The sequence below is a fragment of the Papio anubis genome, chromosome 15 (genome assembly GCF_008728515.1).
Source record: "Papio anubis isolate 15944 chromosome 15, Panubis1.0, whole genome shotgun sequence".
Classification (NCBI taxonomy): Eukaryota; Metazoa; Chordata; class Mammalia; order Primates; family Cercopithecidae; genus Papio; species Papio anubis.
In genome coordinates, this window is record NC_044990.1 from 66,429,842 (window position 1) to 66,457,824 (window position 27,983).

The 27,983-nt window shown below is 36.3% G+C and overlaps 1 long non-coding RNA gene across 1 annotated transcript in view; it reads right to left on the reverse strand.

The window, feature by feature from the left end:
* Nucleotides 1-652: 652 nt before the first annotated feature.
* LOC103879375 overlaps nt 653-27,983 on the reverse strand; it is a 115,601-nt gene continuing 88,270 nt past the window's right edge. The window contains exons 3-4 of the long non-coding RNA XR_004178528.1: nt 21,691-21,909; nt 653-919 (exon numbers count right to left, since the gene is read on the reverse strand). This is a non-coding gene — a long non-coding RNA (uncharacterized LOC103879375). The remainder of the gene's footprint in view (nt 920-21,690; nt 21,910-27,983) is intronic.

Sequence of the window (27,983 nt, forward strand, 5' to 3'; positions counted from 1 at the left end):
GACTCTGAGTAGAGGTGGCCCTAACTTTTGACAAATCTTCTGTTGGTGCTTGGTACCAGCCTGGGTACCAAACCTCAAACCTTGGTACCCAGGCTGGTACCAAGATTTTATTGCTCAAACCAATAGGACAATTTGCAGAGGTACTGAAGGTTTTATTTACCCTCCAGAGAATCTTGATCTCCCCTAATTTGGTAGAGATCTAAGGTTGATTTAGCTGTATGACTCCTTTCCTGAGGTTTTACTCACTCACAACAGGTAAGGCAAGTTTGAGCTTTTTCCTGCTTCTAAGATGGTAGAGATCGGCTTTCAGCCTTGGCCGCATTCCTAGGTAGGTAGCTGAACTGGGGTTTTGCCTTGAAATAAATGTCTTAAGTCATTTTCTTTTCTTTCTATTTTTATTTTATTGTATTTATTTATTTATTTATTTATTTATTTATTTATTTATTTATTTATTTTGAGACCAAGTTTTGCTCTTTTTGCCCGGGCTGGAGTGCAATGGTGCAATCTCAGCTCACCTCAACTTCTGCCACCTGGGTTCAAGTGATTCTCCTGCCTCAGCCTCCTGAGTAGCTGGCATTACAGGCATGCACCACCATTCCCAGTCTGTCACTTTCCTTTTTTTTTTTTTTTTTAATTTTTTAATTTATGATTATACTGTAAGTTCTAGGGTACATATGAACAATATGCAGGTTTGTTATGACTAAAACTTAAGATTGACAAGCAGCTGGCCTTGATTTCTCCTTACCATTAGAGTGCTCAGTAATCGTATTGCTTGTTCTTCTTGTTCTTGTTTTGGCCTTTCACTCCTGTTTCCATTGGATTTCACCAACTCCACCTGGTTTGGTCAAATCTGAATGAGAATTCCCACTTATGCAGACCAAGTCCTCTGAATTGGCTGAAATCCCCTACAGCTGCAAAACTGAAAAACAAAACAAAAATAAAAACAAACAAACAAACAAAAACAGCCAGAAAAAAGGATTAAAAAATGTTTTTCTACTAGGGGGACTTCAGCCACAAAACAAGGGTACCTTTTACTAAAAAAGCTGCCTCTAGTTCTTCTTCTAAGAAGAGCAATGGCAGCTACCATTAGCTATATAGTTCAGTGGCTAAGATTCTGCCCCTTTTACTGTTGTAACCTAGGTTTGCTTCCTAAATCAAGTCCTTTCTTGTTTGATAGTTATGCTCCTTTTGAATATCAGCTGATTATCTCTGCTAATATATAATAGTAAGAGATTTGAAAGGATTTTTAAAGCTTTATATTTAAAAGTCAGCTTAATTAAAAGCTGGTATCAAAGATATCTATACCTCTATCTATCTATCTATCTATCTATCTATCTATCTATCTATCTATCTATGTCTTTGTGCTCCTATGAGAATCTAATGCTGCCACTGAGCTGACAGGAGGTGAAGCTCAAGTGTCAACACTTGCCTACCTGCCACTTACCTCCTGCTGTGTGACCCAATTCCTAACAGGCCACAAGCTAGTGCTGGTCCACAGCCTGGCGGGTGGGAACCTCTGCAATATGGGCTGCATTGGAAGAACTCAGTGGCCCAGTGAAAAGATACAGAATAAATTTAAAACTACCTATGTAAATAAAATTGGTCTCCTTGTAAAATCCTATGGTAGATTTCTATAATTTCGTGTTTGGCTTGGCATCCATTTTAATCCTCCTGCAACACACCCTAACTCTCTCTCTCTCTGTACTTTGCAATGTAAATTTTGCTGATTTTCACCTAAGAATTTCCTTTGTTATGCAAATTTAAGGCTATGTTGCTGAGGATTGCTTAGGGTAATGAAAGAGGTTATCAGGAAGGCTGGGCATGGTGGCTCACTCCTGTAATCCCAACATTTTGGGAGGCTGATGGGAACAGAATGCTTGAGCCCAGGAGTTTGAGACTAGCCTGGGCAACATGGCAAAACCCTGTCTCTACTAAAAAATACGAAAATTAGCAGAGTCTGAAGGCATGTGTTTGTCACACCAGCTACTCCAGAGGATGAGGTGGGAGTATCAATTGAGCCAGGGAGTTTGACGCTGCAGTGAGCCACGACTGGGCTACTGCACTCCAGCCTGTATTAAGAGTGAAACTTAATACAGTTTAACCAACACTAAAGAATTGGTTAGAGTGATAAAAATTTTTAAGTGTTGATTTACTTTTAATAAAATTACAATAAATTTTTATTTCTCACCCTAAAATTCAAATTCAACTTCTGTTGCATCTAGTTTTCAGCTTTCTTTTCTATTTGAAGAGGCCTGATACAATAACTCTCTCCTTCAAGCTTTTTATCACCTCATGTAACTTTTTTCTCAGGTTCTAACTGTCACTGTGGTCTGATACTAACAATAATTTATTTTGAAGATCTAAAATAAATGTATTTTCCTGATATAATAATTTTATATTCTTGGCTTCTCCTAGTATGTCTAAATGGCTCTATGAAATGTAAAACTTTCACTGATGACCAAGGGTACACTCTTACTATGTCTAATAAATTTTAGTATCCTTTTCATTAGTTTGGAATTGCAGGTTATCTAAATGAACTCCCCATAAAGAAATGCAATCACACTGTACAAGATCAGTTTTTTGCTTTTTTGTAATTAGTCTAAGAAACACATTTTAATTTTATTGAAAAGTTTCCTATGTCAATGTTACTACGTTTTTTAAAAATCTGCATTTGCTTAGAAAAAACTGAGATTTTAAAAAATTAATTAATGTTATTACATGCATGTTACTTTCTGTAAGGCTTTTAAAATCCTTGCTCTGGTATGTTACAGGGCTTTGACACTTGGGTGTAAAAAGGACCCTAACTCCTACTAAATCTTAAACATTGACCATACTTAAAACCTCATTGTCAGACTCAGGAGAAGATGACTATAAAAATGAACTGTGTTCTTGAGACACAGGGATGAAAATTAAGACTACTCAACCCCTCTAGGCCCAGGAACTATGTAGAAAAGGTAGGTATGTGAGATTGTAGGAGTCAATTTTGAGAGAAACAATGAGTTCAGTCGCTCTATAAATTAAACATTAACATCAAAGGCACAGTGATGCAAGACCAGCATTGGGGCCCCAGGTTTTCTTAGACCTTTAATCCTCATTTTAGGGGGAAAAAAAGTTTATAAAAAGAATTGCAAACATATCTTATGGTCAAGATATTAGAGTTTAATAGATTTGTTTATAAGATCTGAGAGATTTTTAACTGGCATCATGCTGTCTTTATTAGGGATTATTATTTGGGAAAGTAACTCTCCTCTAATAAAGAGTAAAGGCTTTTACTTTAAAAAACAACAACAAAAAAAAAACAAGTTATGTAGGCTAAATTAATGACTTGTTTTACAATAATCTGTTATCCCATTTGATTATATCTTAAATATAAACCTTTGCTATTTCACAAACTTTCCAAAATCAAATGCTGAATTTATTCTTTTTGATTTCATTTTTTAAATATTAGGTTTATAATATAAAATCCAAAACAGATATTTTCAGATTTAAAATCTGAAATCCAAAACAGATATATTTGCTTATATTGGTATAATAAAACCATAGAAAGCATTGTCAACTATGAAATAATGTCTAACATATTTTGATTATATTTATATACGTGTATTATTAGTATGAGTTTCAAAATTATGAGAGATTTCTGTGACTCTGATATGTCTTAGTATATAATATTAGTAGTAATTATGATTATGTTAAACAGTTGCAAGCCACAGAAATAATCAAATTTTCCTGTCATTTTTTTTTTTTTTTATCATGGTTGTTCTAAGACTTATTTCATCCACAATTGTTATAGCTTAACCTTTTGAAAGGGTTATTTATAATCAGCTACAGAGCTCTGAGGAGTTCTCTAAAATACAGGTTTCTGATAAATTTAGAGACTGTGCCATTGGAATGAAGAGAAAATCTTCCAGGACTTTCATGGAGATGTGATATATTCATGAGGATTGCTGATCAAATATGGAGCAGAAAAGAAGTTCACTGCATGGAGTGAACTAATAGACGACTGAATATAACCTTTTACGACCTTTGTTTAAAACATTGCCAGTTCTTTTTATATTTCAGAGTCAATAAAACTTTTTCCTCTTTTATGCCATTTAAGCTTTTAACAACTGAATAAAATAAACCCTTATGAGCAAAATTTAAAACATAATTCTTTTTTTTCAATGTGTTTCCAAAATTTGGAAGCTTTTTGATTATTCTTAATTTGTAGGTTATATAGCTATTTGTATGAGTTCACTAAGAATCTGTTTTCTTTTATAACAAGACATGATTAGAGACAATGGTTATTTGATCAAGGCTTTGACTAGGATGACATATTTTCAGATGGCCTTGAGAAAATAGGGCTGACCTACAGAGTTTTAAAAGCCCCTTGGAAAAACAGGTCTCATATTTTGTCTTTAAGACAGTGCTGACCTGTGGTAGGTAAAGAATGTTACTTTCTGACGGACCCAGGAACCCCAAGCTTACTTGGTACCTCAAAAAAGGAGAAATTCATTGAATTCATACCAGTATCTACAGGTACGGAAAAAATCTTTGGCTGGGATCAAGACTTTTAGAAAGGTTCCAGCAAGACCGATTTTTTTTTTTTTTAAACACTTATATGGCAAATGATTATCCTTGTTCAATTCTAGGCAAATAACCATGCCAAGTACAATAAAACTAAAATTTATTTTACAAACAAATTGGTCCTGCTGTGATTTTGCCTTTAATAAAATTGGGTAATTAGAGACATAAATTATTTTTTCAAAATAATCTATAGGATACTTCTTACTAGATTCTAAGTTTGTCCAATAATTTTCACTTTTTATTATTTTCTAAAATTTGAACTAAATCCTAACATTTTCCTGGCTACAGTCTCTAAAGTCATGTTTTTTACTTTTTTCCCTTTTTTCTTTTTGTCTCCATTTTCAATGATTTGAAATCACAAAAAGTTAAAATAGTGCTTTTCTTAAAGCTCTGTAACCTGAAGCTAGAAAACTTAAACACTGGAAGAAAAGGACAATCCCTATATATAATATTTTATTATATATTATATAATATATATTATATATAAAATGTATATTATATTATATATTATATATAAATATACATTTATTACTTCCTACTGATGTATGAACTTCAGAGTAATATGACCTATATCCGTTTTCCAGGATTGTTTTACCTTTCTATATGTTAATTCTCTTTTTTGTTCTTCTGTTTTCTTTCTCTCTTCCTTCCCCAATTTTCTTTAATGAAATGGGAGACTTCACAACTTGCTAACAATGAACTTTCCTCACAATATGGGAACTATCCATCTAGGAACAAACCATCTTAGCCATGAGAGATTGGACAAAATCTGAAACCAGAGACTCATTTTCATCTAATATGCTTTCTCTAAAGGAAAAAAATTTTTTAAGGAGGGGTGGGAGATGAATGTGAAATGAAAAATAAAATCTGAGGAACCCAATTATGGCCAAAAGTATAAATTAAGCTAAAAAGCTGAATCATGTATGAAACTTCCTTTCCTTTTGTTCCTAAGAGGATAGTTACAGATAAAAGGTTAAATATCACCACAGGTAGCTACTCTATGCTCACATTTCTCATGGAACATTCTGAGTTACTGAGTGCTAGTTGAACTAATTGACTCTTTCTTTACTGCTACTTTTCTCTTGCAACATGTGGATTCAGTAATGTGACTGTACCCTTCCTTTTTCCCGTCGAGTCCACTTTTTTCCCTTTAAATATTTAAGTCCTCAAAATCATCATTGGAAAAAGGTATGGACCACAGATAGTTCTTGTGGATTTGTGATCCTTTTTTTTCAGGCATGTCTTTAACCTTGATAAAAAAAAATTTCTACATTGATTGAGATCTGTCTCAGACACTTTCTGGTTTACAGATCACGGTTAAAGGTTTCAATTCCTGTAGTTCATTTTCTAACAAAGTAATAAATTCTCTTTGCTATGCCTCAAATATGGACAATTTAACAAGATTCTTAGTGATTCACATGCAACTTATAATTTAAGAACTGCTCTGTGAAGACAGTATTTAAACATGCTTTTTCACATGTTGAGAAAATAACCCAAAACACAGCACAAAATCAGTACTTGGAAAATCTTGTTGAACGAATGAATGCCTGTCAAAAATGCTTCACTGATGAAAGTTTATTTTCACGTGTCAGCTTGTGAAGTTAGATAATATTTAGTTAGCTGGAAATAGAATTAAAGTTAAGGTAAAAAGAAACTTGTATGCCATATAAAAATAATCACTGTTGCTGAGTATTTCAATAAGAGAGCTCTTGCTGTTTCATGGTCCCTGTGTGTCAGAGGATATTTAAATTAACTCTAAATCGCTGGTCAGTATTACTCTCTTTACACACGTTTCTTCTTTTCCTCTTCCTCCTCTTTCCTCATCCTTCTCTTCCTCCTTTCCTTCTCCTTCTTTATCTCTTTATTATCACTTTGTTACCATTTGGTACTCTTTTGTCTCATTAATTATTTTTTTTGAGACGGAGTCTCGCTCTGTCGCCCAGGCTGGAGTGCAGTGGCGCGATCTCAGCTCACTGCAAGCTCCGCCTCCTGGGTTCACGCCATTCTCCTGCCTCAGCCTCCCGAGTAGCTGGGACTACAGGTGCCCGCCGCCACGCCCGGCTAATTTTTTTATATTTTTAGTAGAGACGGGGTTTCACCGGGTTAGCCAGTATGGTCTCGATCTCCTGACCTCGTGATCCCCCCGCCTCAGCCTCCCAAAGTGCTGGGATTACAGGCGTGAAAACTTTTTAACTTTTATTTTAGATTTCTCTTTTGTTCTGATTGGTAATCAAAGGAATGATTTAGATTTTCCTTAGCCTCTCAAGCCTAAGACAATTATGAGGTAAATAATGAGTGTAAAAATCACCCCAAAACATAAATGATTTGAAATGTTATACCAATAATGATCTAATTGTTTTGATATGTAAATCCGAATATTACATTTTCTGAACTAGTGGTGGCCTCTTTATACTTACAAACTTATACTAGTTAAAAAAAAAAAAATACAGCATGAATTCCTAAATCAATTAAATTTGAAATAATAAAGTCTGCATTTGTATCACATAGAATATTTTGAGTTTAACTCAAGCTTTGAAGTTCTGTTCACTTAACGTATAAAGGCTTTATAAATGTCACTTATTTGACACACATGGTCATAGTCTCGGGCAGGTAAACCCAAATATAGTTAACTATGTATAAATTATTCAATAAACCCATACATAGTAAATATGTATCTGAGTAAAATATATATATACATATACACACACACACACACACACACACATATATATATTTACTTCTGGGAATGTTAATGTTAAAATAATAAGATATTACCTTGTAAAGAGCTATAGAGTCCTAGTCTAAATAAGAATCGTACAGACATGTATAGGAACTTAAAATAATAAGATATTACCTTGTAAAGAGCTATAGAGTCCTAGTCTAAATAAGAATTGTACAGACATGTATAGGAACTTCACGATTTGGTCTGTTCAGTGATTTGCTCAACTATTCTTAGCAGAGATAGGGTGAAATGCTGTAACTTCCAACTTCCAGTGGAAGCCCACTCCACCAAAATATGAAGAATTCAGACTAATATTACCTGTCAATATGGTTTATAGTCTATGTGTCTCAGAGAGAATATACACAGCTAGATTTGTTTTGGTTTCCAGTCAAAGAGCTTGGAATTTTTGTCTCATTACTAGAATTTGCCAACTAGTAACATCTTTTCAAGTTATAGACTAGTTTGGATATATTTTAGTTTTTAAAGCTACAAATTGAGCAGACATACAAACTATAAACTTCTACAAAGAGGAAAGTTAGCAGTAAAACGGATTACATAAATCTTCTTTGTTACTAATCACAGATATGCTCTCTCTCATAAACTATTAATAAAAGTGAAGCCTTAAGGAGCATTATAATTTTCAGAGGCTTAGTTGAAAACATGTATAATTTAATTTAATTTGTAAAGATATGTCTTCAACTGTTGTGCATGTAAATTGGAATAAACATTCGGTTTTATTGTTCTAGAAATATATTCAAAGTCACAGTTAATATATGCCCTTAGGGTGATGATTTTCACATTTTTAAAATGATTATGTAACCAACTGTTCAACAAAGCATACAAAACAAATTGGGGAAAGGACGTCTTATTCAATAAATGGTGCTGGAAAAACTGGCAAGCCACATGTAGCAGAACGAAACTGGATTTCCATCTCTCACCTATACAAAAATCAACTCAAGTTGAATCAAAGACTTAAATCTAGTATCTGAAACCATACAAATTCTTGAAGATAATATTGTAAAACTCTTTTAGTCATTGGCTTAGGCAAATAATTTATGTCTAAGACCCCAAAAGAAAATGCAACAAAAAGAAGTAAATGGGACCTAATTAAACTAAAAAGCTTCTGCTCAGCAAAATGAATTATCAGGAAGAGTAAACAGACAACGCACAGAGTAAGAGAAAATATTTACAACCTATGCATCTGACAAAGGACTAATACCCAGAATCCATAAAGAACTCAAACTAATTAGCAAGAAGAAAACAAATAATCCCATAAAAAATAGGCAAAGGACATGAATAGACAATTCTCAAAAGCAGTTATATAAAAAGCAAACAAACCCATGAAAAACTGCTCCACATCACTGTTAGGGAGATGCAAATTAAAACCACAACGAGAGACCACCCTACTCCTGAAGAATGGGCATGATATAAAAGTCAAAAAACAACGGAGGTTGGCATGGATGTGGAGAAAAGGGAACACTTTAACACCGCTGGTGAAATGTAAACTAATACAACCATTATGGAAAACAGTATGGGGATTCCTTAAAGAACTAAATGTAGAACTACCATTCAATCCAGCGATCTACCCAAAGGAAAATAAAGCATTATATGAAAAAGACACATGCACACGCATGTTTATAATAGCACAATTTGCAATTGCAGAGGTATGGAATCACCTTAAATGTCCATCAACCAATGAGTGGATTAAAAAAATGTGATACATATACACCATGGAATACTACTCAGTCATAAAATGGAATGAAACAACTTGAATGAAGCTGGAGGACACTATTCTATGTGAAGTAATTCAGGAATGGAAAATCAGATATTCTATGTTCTCACTTGTAAGTGGGAGCTCAGTTAGGAAAATGCAAAGGCAAACAAATCATATACTGAACTTTGGGAACTCTGAGTGGGGGATGTTAGGAGCAAGGTGAGGGATAAAAGACTACATATTAGATACAGTGTACACTGCTCTGGTGACAGATGCACCAAAATCTCAAAAATCATGACTAAAGAACTTACTCATGTAACCCTAAACCACCCATACCCCAAAACTATTGAAATAAGAATAAAATTAACTTTTAAAAATGCTTACAAATAGAAAATAATTTTGCTGCTAGTTTTGGAGTAATGCTTCCAGAGGGAGAGCATCTATAAACTTACTGATCCTCCAGTGAGAGAACTGTATAATAGGTAAGACAAAATGACAAGAATATTTCAGAAAAAGGCTAAATAATGATTTTGAATATACTATCCTTCTACAATAGTTGTTCCGGTGAAATCCTTTTGTGCAATAAAATATTATTTGCAAAACATATTTTGATAATGATATATACTTTTTTTCTGGTGGATTCCTTTTTCTAAATTTATATAAATATAAGAGGTACAGTTTAATTTTGTTAAATGCATAGATTGCATAGTGGTAAAGTCAGAGCATTTAGGGTATCCATCACCCAAACTGTGTACATTGTACCCATTAAGTACTTTTTCATCCTCCACCTGCCTCCCACACCCTCACCCTTCCAAGACACCACTGTCTATCATTTCACACTCTACATCCATGTGCACCCATTATTTAGCTCCAAATTGTAATTGAAAAGAAGCAATATTGGTTTTTCTGTGTCTTGCCTGATTCACTAAAATAATGGCTGCCAGTTCCATTCATGGTGTTCAAAATACATGATTTCATTATTTTTAAAACTGAGTAGTATTCCATTGTGTATATGTACCACATTTTATTTATCCAGTCATTGTTTGATGAACACTTAGGTTGATTCCATATGTTCACTATTGTGAATAATTCTGTGATCAACATAAAAGCGCAGTTTTTTTTTAAAATAATGATTTCTTTTCCTTTGGGTAGATAAGTAGCAGTGGGATTGCTGAATTGAATGGTAGTTGTATTTTTAGCTCTTTGAGAAACACCAATAATGCTTTCTATAGATGTTGCATTAATTTACATTCTAACCAACAATGCATAAGCACACTCTTGTCTACACATTCTCAGCAACATCTTTTTTAGGAAATTGTTATTAATGATGGTCTGCCTAATGATGGACATTTGTATGTCTCCTTTTGAAAAGAGTCTATTCAGGTCCTTGCCCATGTTTAAATGAGGTTACTTTTTTTTTTTTGGTGATGGTGGTGGTTGTTGAGATCCTTGTATATTCTGGATATTAGAACCTTGTTGGATGCACATGTGGTAAATATATTATCCTATTCTACAAGTTGGCTGTCAACTCTATTGAATATTTCTTTTGCTGTGCAGAAGCTGTATAGTTTTATTTACTCCTATTTGTTGATTTTTGTTTTTGCGGACTGTGATATTGAGATCTTAGATATTAATTTGTTGCCTGGACCAATGTCCACCAGAGTTTTCCCTAGGTTTTATTCTACTATGTTTATAGTTTCAGGTCTTACATTTTACTCTTTGATAGATCTTGCATTGGATTTTTTATATGGTGAAAGATTGGGGTACTATTTCATTCTTCTGCATAAAGTTCTCCAATTTTCCCAGCACTGTTTATTGAAAAGGGTGTCCTTTCCCCAATGTATGTACTTGCAACTTTGGCATATATAAGTTTGCTGTACATATTGTCTTTATTTCTGGGTTCTGTATTCTGTTCCATTAAACTATAAGTCAATTTTCATGCCAGTAACATGATTTTGTGGTTACTATATTAATGTTAAGTCAGGAAATGTGATGCCTCCAGATTTACTCTTTGTGCCTAGAATTGCCTTGGTTATTCCAGGCTCTTTTTTGGTTCATAGGAACTTCAGGATTGTTTTTTCTCTCTGTGAAAAATAATATTGTTATGTGATAGAAACTGCATTACATCTATAGATTGCATGAAGCAAAATGTTCATTCAAAAATATCAATGTTTTCAATCCACGAGCATGGATGTTTTTCCATTTGTTTGTGTCATCTACAGTTTCTGTCATCAGTGTTTTTGTTTTCTTGTACAGATCTTACACCGGTTTGATTAATTACATTCTTAGGTATTAAATTTTTGGTAGCTATTGTAAATGAGATTGCCTTCTTGATTTTATTCTCAGCTGGATGATTACTGGTGTATAAAAATGTGACTAATTTTTGTCCATGATTTTGTAACCTGAAACATTGTTGAAGTTTTTATTTTTATTATTATTATTATTATTATTATTATATCTAGCAGCCTTTGGGCACAGTCTATGGAGTTTTCTTGTTTCCATTTCATTCAGTTTAGTTCTGATTGTGGTTAATTTATTTTTCTGCTAGCTTTGGAGTTAGTTTGCTTTTGCTTTTCAAGTTTGGCTAGGTGTGATATTAGCTTGTTAGTTTGAACTCTAACTTTTTAATGTAAGTGTTTAGCACTATTATCCTTTCCCTTAACAATGCTTTAGCTGTGTCCCAGAGATTCTGATATGTGGTGTCTTTGTTTTCATTAGTTTTGAAGAATTTATTGATTTCTGCCTTAATTTTATTATTTACCCCAAATTCAGGAGCAAATTGTTTAACTCCCATGTAATTGTATGGTTTTGAGAGATTTTCTTAGTACTGATTTCTGTTTCTATTGCACTGTGGTCCCATAGTGTTGGTATGATTTTTTTTTTTATTTGTGGAAAATTGCTTTATGGCAAGTATAAGATACATTTTAGAGTATGTGCCATCTACAAATGAAAAGAATGTGCATTCTGATTTTGTTAGATGGATTGCTCTGTAGTTGTCTGTTAGATCCATTTAGTCTAGTAACTAGTTTAGATCCCAAGTATCTTTGTTAGTATTCTTCCCTGATGATCTGCCCAATACATTTGTTGGAGTGTTGAAGTTTCTTACTATTATTGAGTGGTAATGAGAGTCTCTTTGCCAATCTCTAAGATTTTGTTTTATGAATCTGTGTGCTCCAACGTTGGGTGCATATATATTTAGGACAGTTAAGTCTTCTTGTTGAACTGAATCTTTTATCATTATGTAATGCTCTGCTTTGTCTTTTTTGATTGTTGTTGGTTTAAAGTTGATTCTGTCTAAAATAAAAATAGCAAGCCCTGCTTTTTAAAAATTTCCTATTGCTTGATAGATCTTTCTCCATCCTTTTACTTTGAGTCTGTGGGTGTCCTTCCATGTGAGATGGATCTCTTGAAGATAGCCTAGAGTTGGGTCTTGCTTCTTTATGCAACTTGTCACTCTGTACATTTTAGGTAGGTTGTTTAACCTATTTATACTTAAGTCTAATATTGATATGTACAGATTTGATTGTCATCATGATGTTAGCTGTTTTTACATCTTGATTGGGTATCTGTTTTATAATATTGATGGTCTATATACTTGAGTATGCTTTTGTGATGGCTGGAAATGACCTTTCATTTCCATGTTGCATGCTCCCTTAAGGACCTCGTTATACAGGCCTGTTGGTAATGAATTTGCTTAGAATTTGCTTGTCTGAAAATAATTTTATTTCTCCTTCACTCATAAAGCTTAGTATGGTTGGATATAAAATCCTTGGTTGGAATCTCTTTTCCTTAAGGATCCTGAATATAGGTCCCCAATCTCTTCTGTCTTGTAAGGTTTCTGCTGAGATCTCCTGTTGGCCTGATGAGGTTCCCTTTGTAGGTAATCTGCCCCTTCTTTCTATCTGCCTTTCATATTTTTTCTTTTGTTCTGACCTTGAAGAATCTCATAACTGTGTGTCTTGGGGATGGTCTTTTCATTTAGTATCTTGTGGGGGTCCTTTGAACTTCCTTAATTTGCAAGTCAATCTCTCTAGGGCTGGGGGGTGGAATTTTGTGGGCAGTATCCTCAAAGAGAATTTCCAGGTTACTTGCTCTCTCTCCCTCAAGAATGCAAATGATTTGTAGATTTGTTATCCTTAGATAATATCATATTTCTCAGGAGTTTTGCTCATTTTAAAATTATTTTTTCTAATTTTTTTTCTGACTGAGTTAATTTGAAGAACCAGCATTCAAACTCAGATATTCCTTCCTCAGCTTGGTCTACTATGCTGTCAAAACTTTACATTTTGTTATGAAATATTTGTAGTGAGTTTCTCAGTTCGATCAGCTCAGATTGGCTCCTCATTAAAATGGCTATTTTATCTTTCTTCCATTGAAACATTTTACTGGTTCTTCGGATTGGGTCTGTGTTCCCACCCAAATGTGATGTCAAATTGTTTTGCCTTGAAGGCATTTCAGAGACCTTCATGTCAGACCCTCCCATCACAGGCCCAGAGGCCTAGGAGTAAAGAATAGTTTCATGGGCCAGGCCCATGGTGTTGCTGCCCTGTGCAGCATCAGGACACTACTGCCTGCATCCCAGCCACTCCAGCTCCAACCGTGGCTAAAGGGACCCACATACAGCTCAGGCCACTGCTTTAGAGGGTGCAAGCCATAAGCCTTTGTGGTTTCCATGTGGTGGTAAGCCTGTGGGTTCACAGACTGCAAGAGTTGAGGCTTGGGATCCTCTGCCTATATTTTGGAGGATGTATGGAAAATCTGGAATCTCCAGGCAGAAGCCTGCTGCAGGGATGGATTCATCAAATCATGGAGAACCCACACTAGGACAGTAGGAGGGGAAACGTGAGGTTGGAGCCTCCACACAGAGTACCCGCTGGGGCACTGCCTAGTGGAGCTGTAAGAAAAGGGCCACTATTCTCCAGACCCTGTAATGGTAGAGCCACTGAAGGCTTGCACCATGTGCCTGGAAAAATTGAAAGTATTCAACAGCAGCCCATGAGAGCAGCTGTGGGAACTGACCCCTGCAAAGCCACAGGGGCAGAGCTGCCCAAGGCCTTGGGAGCCCACCTCTCACACCAATGTATCCTGGATGTGAAGCATGAATTCAAATGAGATTATCTTGGAGCTTTAGAGTTTAGTGACTTCCCTGCTGGGTTTCAGATTTGCATGGGGCCTTTAGCCCCTTTTTTGGCTGATTTTTCCCATTTAGAATGGGAATATTTACCCAATACCTTACCCCCGCCATTATATCTTGGAAGTAAGTAACAAATTTTTTATTTTACAGGCTCAGCACAGAAGGGACTAGTCTCGTCTGAGATGAGACTTTGGACTTTGGGATTTTTGAGTTAATGCTGGACTGAGTTAAGACTTTGGGGGACTGTTGTGAGAAGGACATGAGATTTGAGAGGGGCAAAGGGAGGAAATAATATGGTTTGGCCTGTGCCCTTGCCCAAATCTCATGTCAAATTTTAATCTCCACCACTGGAGGCAGGGTCTGGTGGGCGATTGGATCATGGAAGCAGAATTCCCCCTTGGTGCTGTTCTTGTGATAGAGAGTGAATTCTCATGAGATATGGTCATTTGAAAGTGTCTGGCAACTCCCCTGCTCTCTCACTTCCTGCTGCTCTGGCCATGTGAAGTGCTGGCTTCCCCTTCACCTTCTGCCATGATTGTAAATTTCGTGAAGCCTCTCAAGAAGCTGAGCAGTTGCTGCCATGCTTCCTGTACAGCCTGCAGAATCATGAGCCAATTAAACCTCTTTTCTTTATAAATTAGCCAGTCTCAGGTATTTTTTACAGCAACGTGAGAACTGACTGATACAACCGGATTCCGTAGAATCCTTGGAATTTGTTTCAACATTCTTCTGAATCTCAAGGGTCTTAATTGCTATCCAGACTCCAGATTCTATGTCTTTTACTTCAGCTATTTCCTTCTGACTAATAACCATTGCTGGGGAGCTACTGTGGTATTTGGAGGTAAGAAGACACTCTGGCTTCTAGAGTTGCCAGAATTCTTGCACTGGTTCTTTCTCATCTCTGTGGATCAATGTTCCCTTTACCTTGGTGTGTAATTTGAACACAGTCAGTTGGCTCCATTTCTTCATGTTTTCAGAGGGTCAAGGCTTTGTGCAGCATCTTTATTTTTGGCTGAATTCTTGTTCTTGGTTTCACAGGGGGATATAGTACTATCATCTAAGTATTTTTGTTGTTGAAGTTTGGGCTGTGATCCAGTAGATGACGCTTAAGCATAATGCCCTTTAGGTAGGCTTTTGCTCAGCCAGGCAGCTCCTCTGTATTTCCTCCTGTTTGTAGCCATGCTCCCTCTCAGGGCTCTGAGAGTGTGAGCTCCTCTCTTACTTGAGTGCTGGCTACAGATCTTAGCTTGGCACTCTTGGGCAGTGCACCACAGCCATGGGGCAAGCTCAGGCTTTTTTCCCTCTCAAGCTTGGGGGAAGCAGGGACTAGGACTTTGGTAGTGATAATGGGAGAAGACCTTTTCCTTGTCTCTTGGAGCTCCACCCTAGAGCAACAAAGAGCATCTGCCAATGGGAACAATGAGCCCAGGGCATGGTGGCTGCATTTCAGGCCCAAGCCAGGGGTCCCTGCCTGGTGAAGAGCAGGGGGTTGGGGACTCACTGAGAAGAGAGACTCATTTCAATTCCCTGTGGTGACTGTAGCATTCTGGACGTATGAGTAAAGCACGCAGGCTGCTTGTTTCTTCCCCAGTTAGAGGGCACTAAGGGCATTACTGCTGCACTGGCAGTGGCAGAAGGGAGGGGGAATGTCTCTGATATTTACTCCTCAGAGAAATGCAAAGCCCCCACCAACTGATGTGCTGTGCCCTGGCAGGGGCAGGGCAGCTACGCTAGGGGGCCAGGTTGAGAGATCCTGGCCACTGAGGAGTTACAGGATCAGGGGTTCACATACAACACAGCCTGGCCACTTTTCTGGAAGGCAGCCGTGTTGTGCTGGAGGCCTGCAATAGTCCTTCATCTCTCTGCTCCCTACCGAGCCTGAAGGCAGTCGGATTGGGGGCAGCAGCAGCAGCAGCAGCAGCAAAAATGTCAGACCTGTGTTTTTCCTCTGGGAGTTCTGTCCCAGGGAAATGCAGAACTGCCACTGGCTTAAGAGCTCAGGCAGCTTGGGGTGGCTGTGCTAAGGTCCTAGGCCAATTGTCTTTGTCTAATGAGGCGTAGCAGAGGCCAAGCCTGCAGACCATTCACTCCTCAGCACCATGAGGCCCCTTTCCTGGGGAGTGTGAAAGAGCCTGGCCTCCCTTGTTGGTAGAGCTACAGCCACTGGTGTCAAGGTGCTCAGGGGTCTGAGGCCCCTGGGACTCTGTGTGTCTTAGTGAAGGCTCTGCCCATACTCCATGCAACATTCTCTGTCACTCTGGAGGTCCCAGGAAGGGAAGAGTATCAGGGGAGATCTCCTATGCGCTGGTTTGCAAAGGTCTGTGGCAGAAGTGTGTCTGTGAGAAGAGCCAGGGGCTCTTGCTCACTCACCATTTCCCTATGGTAAGAAGCCTCACTTGGTTCCATGCCAATCCCAGGTTGGTGGCTGTCCTATCTCACTTCTCTGTACTCCGTGGGTCCCGTTGCTTCTTTAATGAATCACAAAGTGTTCTTGACAATTCAGTTAAAAAAAATAGTGTTTACTCACCACGCTATCTCCTCTCTCTGGGAGTGGCACACACTAGCTGCTTCTAGTCAGCCATCTTCTGGCCTTTATCACTTGAAGGATGTTTCTTCTATGCCTAAGTTGTTGAGGGTGTTTAGCATGAAGACACACAGGATTTTATCAAATGTTTTTTTTACATCTATTGAGATGCTCATATCAGTTGTGTACTTATTTTTGTTTATATGATGTTCATATTTATTGATTTGCGTATGTTGAATATCCTTGCATTTCTGGTATAAAACCCACTTAATTGTCATTTATTATCTTTATGATACACTGTTGGATTTGATTGGATAGTATTTTGATGAGGGTTTTGCATCTATGTTAATCAGGAATATTGGTCTGCAGTTTTCTTCTTTCATTGTGTGCTTGCCTGATTTTGGTATAAAAGAGATATTGGCCTTGTAGAATAAGTTAGGGATAATTTTCTCTTTGTATCTTGTTTTTGGTGACAATTTCAGGAGGATTTCTATTAGTTCTTCTTTGTATGTTGGTAGAATAATTCAGCTTGTAATTCGTCTGGTCCTGGGCTTTTCTTTGTTGGGAGATTTTTAAAAACTGCTACAGTCTCACCACTCATTATTATTCGTCTGTTCAGGTTTTCTATTTCTTTTTGATAAATCTTAAAAAGTGGTATGTTTGGGATTTTTTCTGTTTCCTCTAGGTTTTCTAGTTTGTGAGCATACAGTTGGTAATAGTCTCTGATGATCTTTGTATTTATGTGGTATCAGTTGTAATCTCGATTGTTGTATTTGATTTTGTTTATTTGGATCTTCATTCTTATTTTCTTGTTTAGACTAGCTAGGAGCTTATCAATTGCCTTCAGATAACAGATGAATCAACTGTTTATTTCTTCAATCCTTTGTAATTTTTTGTTTATATCTTAATATTGTAATTTTTGTTTATATCTTAATATCTTTTACGTTTCTTATTTATTTTCTTGAGCAAATTTTGGGTTTGGTTTATTCTTGCTTTTCTAGTTCCTTGAGGTATGATGCTTGGTTGTTTATTTTTAGCCTTTCTACTTTTTATGTAAGCATTTAAAGCTGTAAACTTCACTCTTTGCACTACTTTTGTTATATCTCAGCAGATTTGGTAAGCTGTATTTCCATTTTTATTTGTTTCAATAAATTTTTAAATTTCCATCTTATTTGTTGGCCCAATGATCATTCATAAATGTGTTTTATAATTTCCATGTATCTGTATAATTTCCAAATATTTATTTGGTATTGTTTTCTATTTGTATTCCACTGTGATCTGAATAAATACTTGATATGATTTCTGTTTTGCTTTTAATTTGTTAAGACCTGTTTTGTGGTCTAATATATAGCCTATCTAAAAGAATATTCCATGTGCTGATGAGAACTATCTGTATTATGTGGTTGTTGGGTAGAATATTCTGTAAATGCATATTAGGTCTATTTGTTCTAATGTGCAATTTAAATCCAGTGGGTTAATTTTTGTTGTTGATTTTATGTCTTGATGATATGTCTAGGCTTTGAGTGGGATGTTGAAATCCTCACTATTATTTTATTGCTGTCTGTCTCTTTCTTTGGGTCTAGTAACATTTGTTTTATGAATCTGGTACATATATGAATGGGTACATATATATTTCAAATTATTATATTCTCTTGATGAATTGAGAGCTTTATCATATATAATGACCTTTTAAAAAAGTGGTTTCAATTTAAAATCTGTTTTCTCTACTATTAACATAGTTATTCTTAATTTTGTGTTTTGTTTGTGTGGAATATCTTTTTCCACACCTTTACTTTAAGTCTTTCTGTGTCATTACAGGTAAGGTGTATTTATTGTAAGCAGTATATTGTTAGATCATTACTTTTTACATCAATTACATCAATCTATATCTCTTAAGTGGAACATTTAACTCATTTACATTTATGGTTAATACTGGTATGTGAGCTTTTGTTCCTGTTATATTCTTAATTTTTTTTTTATTTTTTTCTGTGTCTACTTATCTTTGATTCAGTGGAACTCTGTAATATTATTATTTGATTTCTTTTTTTTTGATATTGAGTGTGGTGGCACAATCTTGGCTCACTGCAACATCCACTTCCTGGGTTCAAGCGATTCTTCTGCCTCAGTCTCCCAAGTAACTGGGACTACAAGTGCCCGCCACCACCCCCGACTAATTTTTGTATTTTTAGTAGAGGTAGACTTTCACAATGTTGGCCAGGCTGAGCTTGAACTCCTGACTTCAAGTGATCTGCCCACCTCAGCCTCCCAAAGTGCTGGGATTACAGGCATGAGCCATTGCACCTGGCCCCTTATTTGATTTATTTCTCTTTTTTGCGTGTGATTGCTTTACCGGTGAGTTTTATACATTCATATGTTGTTACAGTGGTGAATGTTATTCTCTCATTTCTAGTTAGGACTCTTAATTATTTTTTGTAGGACTAGTCTGGTGGTGATGAATTCCCTCAGCATTTGTGTGGCTGGGAAAGATTTTATTTCTCCTTTATTTATAAACCTTAATTTTGCTGGATATAGAGTTCTGGGCTAGAAGTTTTATTTATTTCAGCAGTTCTGACATGCCTTCCCATTCTCTTCTGTCCTGTATGATTTCTGCTGAGATGTCTGCTTGTTAGTCTGATGGGCTTTCTTCATAAGCAACTAGATGCTTTTCTCTTATTAATTTTAGAATTCTTTCTTTCACTTTGACTTTAGACTGATTACAATTTGTGTTAAAGCTCTTTTTGCAATAAATTTCCTAGGGATTATGGGTCCTACTATACCTGGATGATTAAATCTCTTGATAGATGGGAAATTTTCATTAACTATTTTATTAAATAGGTCTTCAAAATATTTTAATTTGTATTTACCCCTGGAGAATATGATTCTTAAGTTCAATTGCCTGATGTAGTCTCAAATGTCTTGAAGCCTATGCACATTCTTTTTAATTTCTTTTCTTTATTTTTGTCTGCAATATTTCAAAAGACCTTTTCTGAAGTTGTACTTTTTTTTGCTTGATCTTATCATTGTTGAGGCTTTTGAAAATTTTTGAAATTCATTTGATAAAGTTTTGAGGTCTAGAATTTTTGTATATATGTACGTGTGTGTGTGTGTGTGTGTGTGTGTGTGTGTGTGTGTGTGTGTGAGTTGTTTTGTTTTTCTTTTTTCAGATATCAATCTCCCTGGTAAAGTTCTCATTTATATCCCGAATTTTTTTTTCTTTGTATTGGTTTTTAAATTTATCTTGCATCTCATTGAACTTCATTAAAATCAATATTTTGAATTTATTATATGACATTTCAATGACTTTTTTGTTAACACCTACTTCTGGAGAACTATTGTGTTTCTCTGAAGGTGTCATATTACTTTGTTTTTTGCTCTGGAGCAATAGTTGCTTCTTTTTAATTTAAAATTACTTTCATGGGAGGAGATTTTTTTATTGAACATATTACTGTGATACTTACTTGGTACGGCATTTGACTCTGGTTCTTTGCAGTGATGAAAACTGTGTAAGATTTCCTTGGCTAGTTTATACATGCACACGTATGTTTATTGCGGCACTATTCACAATAGCAAAGACTTGGAATCAACCCAAATGTCCCTCAGTGACAGACTGGATTAAGAAAATGTGGCACATATACACCATGGAATACTATGCAGCCATAAAAAAGGATGAGTTTGTGTCCTTTGTAGGGACATGGATGAAGCTGGAAACCATCATTCTCAGCAAACTATCGCAAGAACAGAAAACCAAACACCGCATGTTCTCACTCATAGGTGGGAACTGAACAATGAGATCACTTGGGCTCGGGAAGGGGAACATCACACACTGGGGCCTATCATGGGGAGGGGGGAGGAGGGAGGGATTGCATTGGGAGTTATACCTGATGTAAATGATGAGTTGATGGGTGCTGACGAGTTGATGGGTGCAGCACACCAACATGGCACAAGTATACATATGTAACAAACAATAATGATAATAATAAAAAGATTTCTTTGGCTATACCTAGCCTTGGTATCTGTGGGTTGCTCAGTAGTTAGGGTGCAGCCATGGGTGGGGGATGTGGGGAAGTTGTGCTGAGGACTAGAATGCCTAAAAGCTCTTCAGGTTTCATTCATAGTAGTGGTGGGCTCAGCATGTTTATCATTGTGATCTGGGGTCATGTATGCTGGCGCCTGAGGTGGCAGTTCCCGGCAGGCTGGTTCCTGGGCTTCTGAGTGGCTTTCTCAGATGCCAGTAGTAGCAGTGGTGCACTAAGGAGGTGAGTGGGCTTTTGGCATCCTTGGAACCTGGGGTGTTGTGGGTGATGGCAGTAGCAGTGGTCATGAGATCCTTTTGTAGTTCCTGAGTGTTTTTGTGCTAGCAGTTGTTATAATGGTAATGAAATACATGGGCTATCCTCTAGGCCAGTAGGTGGCACTGACAGGTAAAAAAACAATAATAATAATACAGCTGTGGGGGTAGTGGTAGGATGTATAAATCTGACCTATGTTCCCTGAGGGAAGTACTTGGGTGTCCCACGTGGTGGATTGATTTGTGGAACACCCATGAGCATGGATCCCACACTGTCTCAGAGAGTGGGGAGAAGTTTGGCAGAGCTGAACCAGGCAACCTTGAACCCAGGCCTCCTAGTGGTAGGTACAGGCACCATGCTTGTCAGGACAGGACAAGGCAATCCTCAGGGTGCCCAGCTCCACCAGTGGCTAGATCTCACTCCACACTCAATTCTCAGAACTACTTGTGGTAACCCATCCTGCAGTAAAGTCCCATTTCCATAATTGCCTCTAAGCATCCCTACCAGCCAGGACCAATGCTGCTACTCTCAAGGACCATGCACAGTTGGCTTGGAGGTGGGCTCAAGAATAGCATCCCAGGTCTATAAAAGGGCATGCAACACTCCTGAAGCAATTCTTTCTCACAGTATTCTGGCTGCTTCTCAAGCTAGATTCAGAGATTGGGAGGGTTAGGTACTCCCCTTGTTCCTCAACTCGCACAATTCCACAGTAGGAAAGTGGACCACGGAAGCACATTCACTCACCCTTTTCCATATTGAGGATTTGCACCCAGGTCTTGGCTGATCTTGGCCACTCAGGCTGCCCATTTTCTTTTTTCCTCCCAGATTTGAAGACTTCCCTTCAACTTTCTGTTGAACTCCTGTGTTCCTTCCTGAGTAATGTATTCAAAGTGTGATTGTCCACATACTATTTTGGTTCTGCCAAGTGGAGGAGGAATGCTTGAAATGCTTCTAGTCAGCCATCTTGGAGGAAAAAACAAACAAACAAACAAAAAGAACAGTTTTGGTAGATGACGATGATATTTTGATTAGTTAAAATGGTAAAACCATCTATATACTTATAACATTCATCATTAAAAGAGAGACACAATACTTCAGTATAATATTTAATCACCATCATGAAACACCAGTATATGCTATCTTCCTTTTTTGTTGCACATTTTACATATTAAATATATGTGCTATATTTTTAGAATAAGAACAGGAATATTTTAAATTCATGTAAATTGATTTAGAAAATTTTAAAGCACAACATTCACTTATCTGAATGGCTCAGTTTGATATTGATAGAAATAATCATACAGAATATCTAGTAATGATTATTAATTTAAAATTGTAAGTGCCTGTTCTGTAGAGGAATATGACTTCAAGTCCTGTAATAGCTTATACTTGGGTTTATTTACTTTCTGAATGTTCATGCTGGATGGTGCACTCGATAAACACTCTATTAAGTCACCTGATTTGAACTTGTTTCTAACGTGACTGTTGTGAATTACAGCTTCATAACAAATCAGACATTACCTTTGAGGTTAATGAAATCTTTAAGTATTTCCTATTCTTGATTTTAGCATTCTCTCGGAGTCCCTAATTTAGGGAGACACAAAGTATTTTTGAGATTCACTATGTCAAGAAAAGGGGGCCCATCATTAATTAATACCTGCCATAACTTAATGTATTAATGGAGACTGTCGAGTGTGAGAAAGATCATTTTATAAGAAATTATAAATTGGACAATTATGACCTCATCTGGAGGTCATTCCTGGCCTTCCAGAATATGTGAACAGAAATCTTAGGATGGTCCCTGAGACTTCATTATTTTTGCTTTTATGGTTATCAGAGAATGAAAATTTGGTTTTTGAATGTCATTATTTACTTATATTTAACATTTCTTTATAATGAGAGTCCTTTTGTAGTTCCTGATGACATGTTTGTCATACATTACATTTTATTAATATTTAATAAAATTATCTCAAGTTATTAACAGGCAATAACTTAAAATGGCATGTTTTGGATGTTTACTGAAGTCATATGACCATTGACAAATTAGACAAGAATTGTATTTTTTTACATGTTTGTTTTCTTGTTAACAATATATGAGTAATAGGATAGGCCTCTATTGACTTGTACCAATTAGACTTAAATTTTACAATTGTTTACACAATTAAATTTGACTACTTTAGTACAAAAATATTCATATTAGTATAGAGAGGGAAATCAAACCTTTATAACATAATGTTATGTAACATATAATGCAGCATAACATATACTGTAATATGATATACTCTACTATAGCATAGTATAATAAAATATAACATAATATGTACTATTGGGTTTGTAAGAAATGTGTCTTCTGAGTTTTGTGAAAGTTACAATTCCACGGTAGGTATAAAAGTGTTCCAAACTACTGCTTCCATAAAAACAAACAAACAAACAAAACACCCATCAATTTTGAAGATATCTTTCCCTATACAATATGTTATATCAATTATTTGTGGTTTATTTGTGTGTGTGATGTGTTTACTAATTTGCACATTTTAGTCATTATTTTTTGAATTGACTCTTTTATTGTTATATAATGATCTTCTTTGTCTCTTTTTACAGTTTTTGATTTAAACATATTTTATCTAATACAGGAATTCTAATCTCTTTTGATTTTATTTGAACAGAATGTTTTTCCGTTTCTTCATTTTTGCTCTATGTGTGTCTTTACAGTTGAAGTGAGTCTCTTACAGACAGCATACAGTTGAGTTGTGTTTATTTTTCATCCATTCTTTAACTCAACGTGTTTTTATTCGAGAATTTGATTCATTTATTTTAAAGGTGATTATTGACATATATTGACTTTATACTGATAATTTGCTATTTTTTTTCTACTTGTTTTGTATATCCTTTTCCCCTTTCTTCTTCTTTTGCTTTTATCTCTTCCTTTATTGTTAAGTAATTTTCTCCAGTGGTATATTTTTATTTTTTGAATTTCATTTTTTTGTGTGTGTGTGTATATCTACTAAAGTCTTTGCTATAGTTACCATGAAGCTTTAAAAATTATGCATTAAACAGCTTATTTAAGCCAATAATAACTTAAATTTGATCACATAAAATGCCTCTATACTTTTACTCCCCTTCCATAATATTTTACATTTTTATGTGATGATTTACATCTTTTTATATTTCATATTGCTTAACAAATTATTATAGCAATTATATTTTTAATAGTTTTGTCTTTTAACCTTTATATTACAGATATAAGTGAATTACACATCACCATTACAGTAATAGCGTATTCTGAATTTAACTATGTACTTACATTTTCAGTGAGTTTTATACTTTAATATGTTTTTATGTTACTTACTAGTATCTTTTTTTCTTTGAGCTTGAAGGACTTCCTTTATCATTTCTCATAAGATGGGTCTCATGTGCACAACGGGCCAAGTTTGTTACGTAGGTATACATGTGCCATGTTGGTTTGCTGTACTCATCAACTCGTCATTTACATTAGGTATTTTTCCTAATGCTGTCCCTCCCCCAGTCCCCCATCCCTGGTGTGTGATGCTCCCCTCCCTGTGTCCATGTGTTCTCATTGTTCACCTCCCACTTATGAGAGAGAACATGCAGTGATTGTTTTTTTCTTCTTGTGTTACTTTTCTGAGAATGATGGTTTCCAGTTTCATCCATGTCCCTGCAAAGGACATGAACTCATCCTTTTTTATGGCTGCATAGTATTCCATGGTGTATATATGCCAAATTTTCTTTATACAGTCTATCATTGATGGAACTTAAAGTATAAGATGGGTCTCATGAAGCATACTGCCTCAGCCTTTATTTATCTGGAAAATTCTTTACGTCATTTCTAAAGGATAACTTTGCTGAGAACAGTATTCTTTATTGAAAGTGTTTTTTTCTGTTTTTTTTTTTTTTTTCTCTTCAGGTACTGATCTCAGTCTCTCCTGGCCTATAAGGGCTGCGCTGAGAAACCTTCTACTAGTCTTATTGAAACTGTCTTTTGTTTCTTGCTTCTTTTCTCTTGCTGCTTTTAGGATCTTCTCTTTTGTCTTTGATTTTGGACAGTTTGATTATAATATGTCTTGAGGTCATCTTATTTGAATTGAATCTGGAGATGTTTGACATTTCTGTACTTAGATAGTTATATCTTTCACCAGATTTGGAAAGTTTTCTGCTATTATTTATTTAAATAAACATTCTACTCCTTGACCTTTTTTTTTTCCTACTTTATCCTCTATAACTCAGTAATTTGCCTTTATGATGCTGTCCTGTAAGTCTCATAAGCTTTATTCATTCCTTATTTTTTTCTGTATATTTTCAAATAACCTGCCTTCAATTTCACAGATTCTTTATTCTATTAATTTTGCAACTGATGCTCTGCATTATAATTTTCATTTTGTTCATTATATTTTTCAGCTCAATAATTTGTGTCAGTTTTGTTTTAATCATTTCTATCTCTGTTAAATTCTGCTCCCTTGTATTTCTTTGAATTGTTCCCCTGTGTTTGTTTTTAAAGCTCTCTGAGGCCCCTTAAAGCAGTTATTTTGAATTCTTTGTCAAGTACTTTATACATCTTCCTTTGTTTATGGTTGATAACTAGCACTTTGTTTTGTCCCTTTACTGATGTCATACTTCCCTTCTTTTCTTATTCCTTATGGCCATGCATTGTCAGCACATTTGAAAAAGTGGGTATTCATTCCAGTCATTAGAGACTAGCGTTTTCTGAAAATTTCTTCAACAGTCAGCCCATTCAGAGATTCTAGGCAGGCTGTCCAGCATGTTTCATAACCTGGAGACCATTGTGGTTGACAAAGCACTGGATATGCCCAATGTTTGGGTCTGCTGAAGTCAGTCTTCTGTGACCATTGAAGTTCTGGGGCAGAGTAGAAACACAGGACTGCTAAAGCCTGTCTGCCACTGAAGGCTGTCTGGGTCCTGGAACCACTGAAACCAGGCCATGGTGTGGACTAGCGATTAAATTTTTCTCACAGGCCTTAAGCTTTGTACTGCAAGTTCCCCACTCCTACCAAGGTGGGTTTGGAGGTTTATCCTTAAGAATCTAACCTGGTTTTGAAGGCCATGGGAGCCTGCCTGCTTCTGAGTTTTACTGTGGGGATCACATTTTGAGGTCCAGGGAAAAGTCCTGTGCTCACCCTCCTCTCTTTCCCTGAAGCAAAGAGTATCTCTCTCCATGGTGTGCTGCTCAGGGCTGCGGGGAGGGTTGATACGGGTAGTGTAAAATAGTCTTTCCTACCCTCTTCAATGCCTTTTCAATGCGTCTTTTCTTATTATTGTGGTGCGGTCAGGCATCGTGCTCTCTCACCTGGTTTCCTTAGCTCTTGTGAAGGTACTTTTGAATGTAGATAGCTGTTCATATTGACATTTCGGCAGCAGGAAGAACTCTGAAGAATCTTATTTTCCCGTCATCCTCTAGTTCTCTCGTTTATTTTTGAATCACATAACAATTTTAATTTATTGCTCTCTTTTCAGATATTGGGCACATGCATGTATTCAGATAGAAAACTTCCACAATGATTCCAAAAAAAGGTTGTTTTTTTTTTTTTTTTTTTAAATACTTATTCTATGTGGGTATTACTTTTATTTTTATATTAAAAAATCCCTCCATAATAGTGTTATGATTATTGCATGGTGATGGAAAAGCTGCACTTTATACATTACATAGCTTACTCTGTCCCTCAAATCTGATTGGTTTTTACACTGCAAACAAACTTATCCTTTTAAAATGTAAATCTAGTAATATCACTGAATTTGTAAAATGTATTTTACATCTTATTATTCATAGACCAAAAACACAAATATTTAACTTGGCCTAAAAATCCAGTACTTTCTATTCCTTGTAAAATCTTTTTACTTTATCTCATACTTTTTGTCCCCAGCTGTCTATTCTCCAACTTCACCGGACAGTTGTGGGTTTCTCTTTTTTTTTTTTTTTTTTTTTTTTTTGAGATGGAGTCTCGCTCTGTTGCCCAGGCTGGAGTGCAGTGGCCGGATCTCAGCTCACTGCAAGCTTTGCCTCCCGGGTTTACGCCATTCTCCTGCCTCAGCCTCCCGGTAGCTGGGACTACAGGTGCCCGCCACCTCACCCGGCTAGTTTTTTGTATTTTTTTAGTAGAGACAGGGTAGAGACAGGGTTTCATTATGTTCACCAGGGTGACCTTGATCTCCTGACCTCGTGATCCACCTGTCTCGGCCTCCCAAAGTGCTGGGATTACAGGCTTGAGCCACCGAGCCCGGCTGTGGGTTTCTCAAACATTCAACGCTCTTTCCTGTGTTGTTGGCTTTCATGTCTATTGTTCTCTTGCTAGAAATGTTCTCTGAAGAGCTCTACTTCTTTCTCAAACATTAAACTTTGTCTGTTTAACTTCTAACAATTCTTCATTTTTACAGCTTAAAGGATATGCTTTTGCAGAAAACCTTCATTAGCTTCTAAATTAGTGAGGTTCATGTGTTATGTAATATTTATGTCAAAATTCATGTGTTATGAATAGTATTTTGGACTTTTATCACAATTATTTGAATTTTCTAATTCTGAACTGACTTGGGTATTTGTGTTCTGTCCCTAGACTGTGAACTGTCAAAGGGTAGAATCTATCAACTTTTCTTACCTTCTTATGTATGTATGACCAGTGCCTGCTCATAAGAGATACTCAATAAATATATGTTAAATAAGTGAATAGGTAGTTATTACCTTAGAAAATGCTTAAGCATAGCTTAAGATACCAACAATACTCTTGAGAATACAATATTTGAATATCTATACTATCTATAAAAGTGATGTGCTCCCGAAGAAATTCCCACAAAACGCTGGGCACGGTGGCTCATGCCTGTAATCCCAGCACTTTGGGAGGCCAAGGCGGGCGGATCACGAGGTCAGGAAATCGAGACCATCCTGGCTAACACAGTGAAACCCCGTCTCTACTAAAAATACAAAAAATTAGCCTGGTGTGATGATGGGTGCCTGTAGTCCCGGCTACTCGTGAGGCTGAGGTAGGAGAAGGTCATGAACCCGGGAGGCG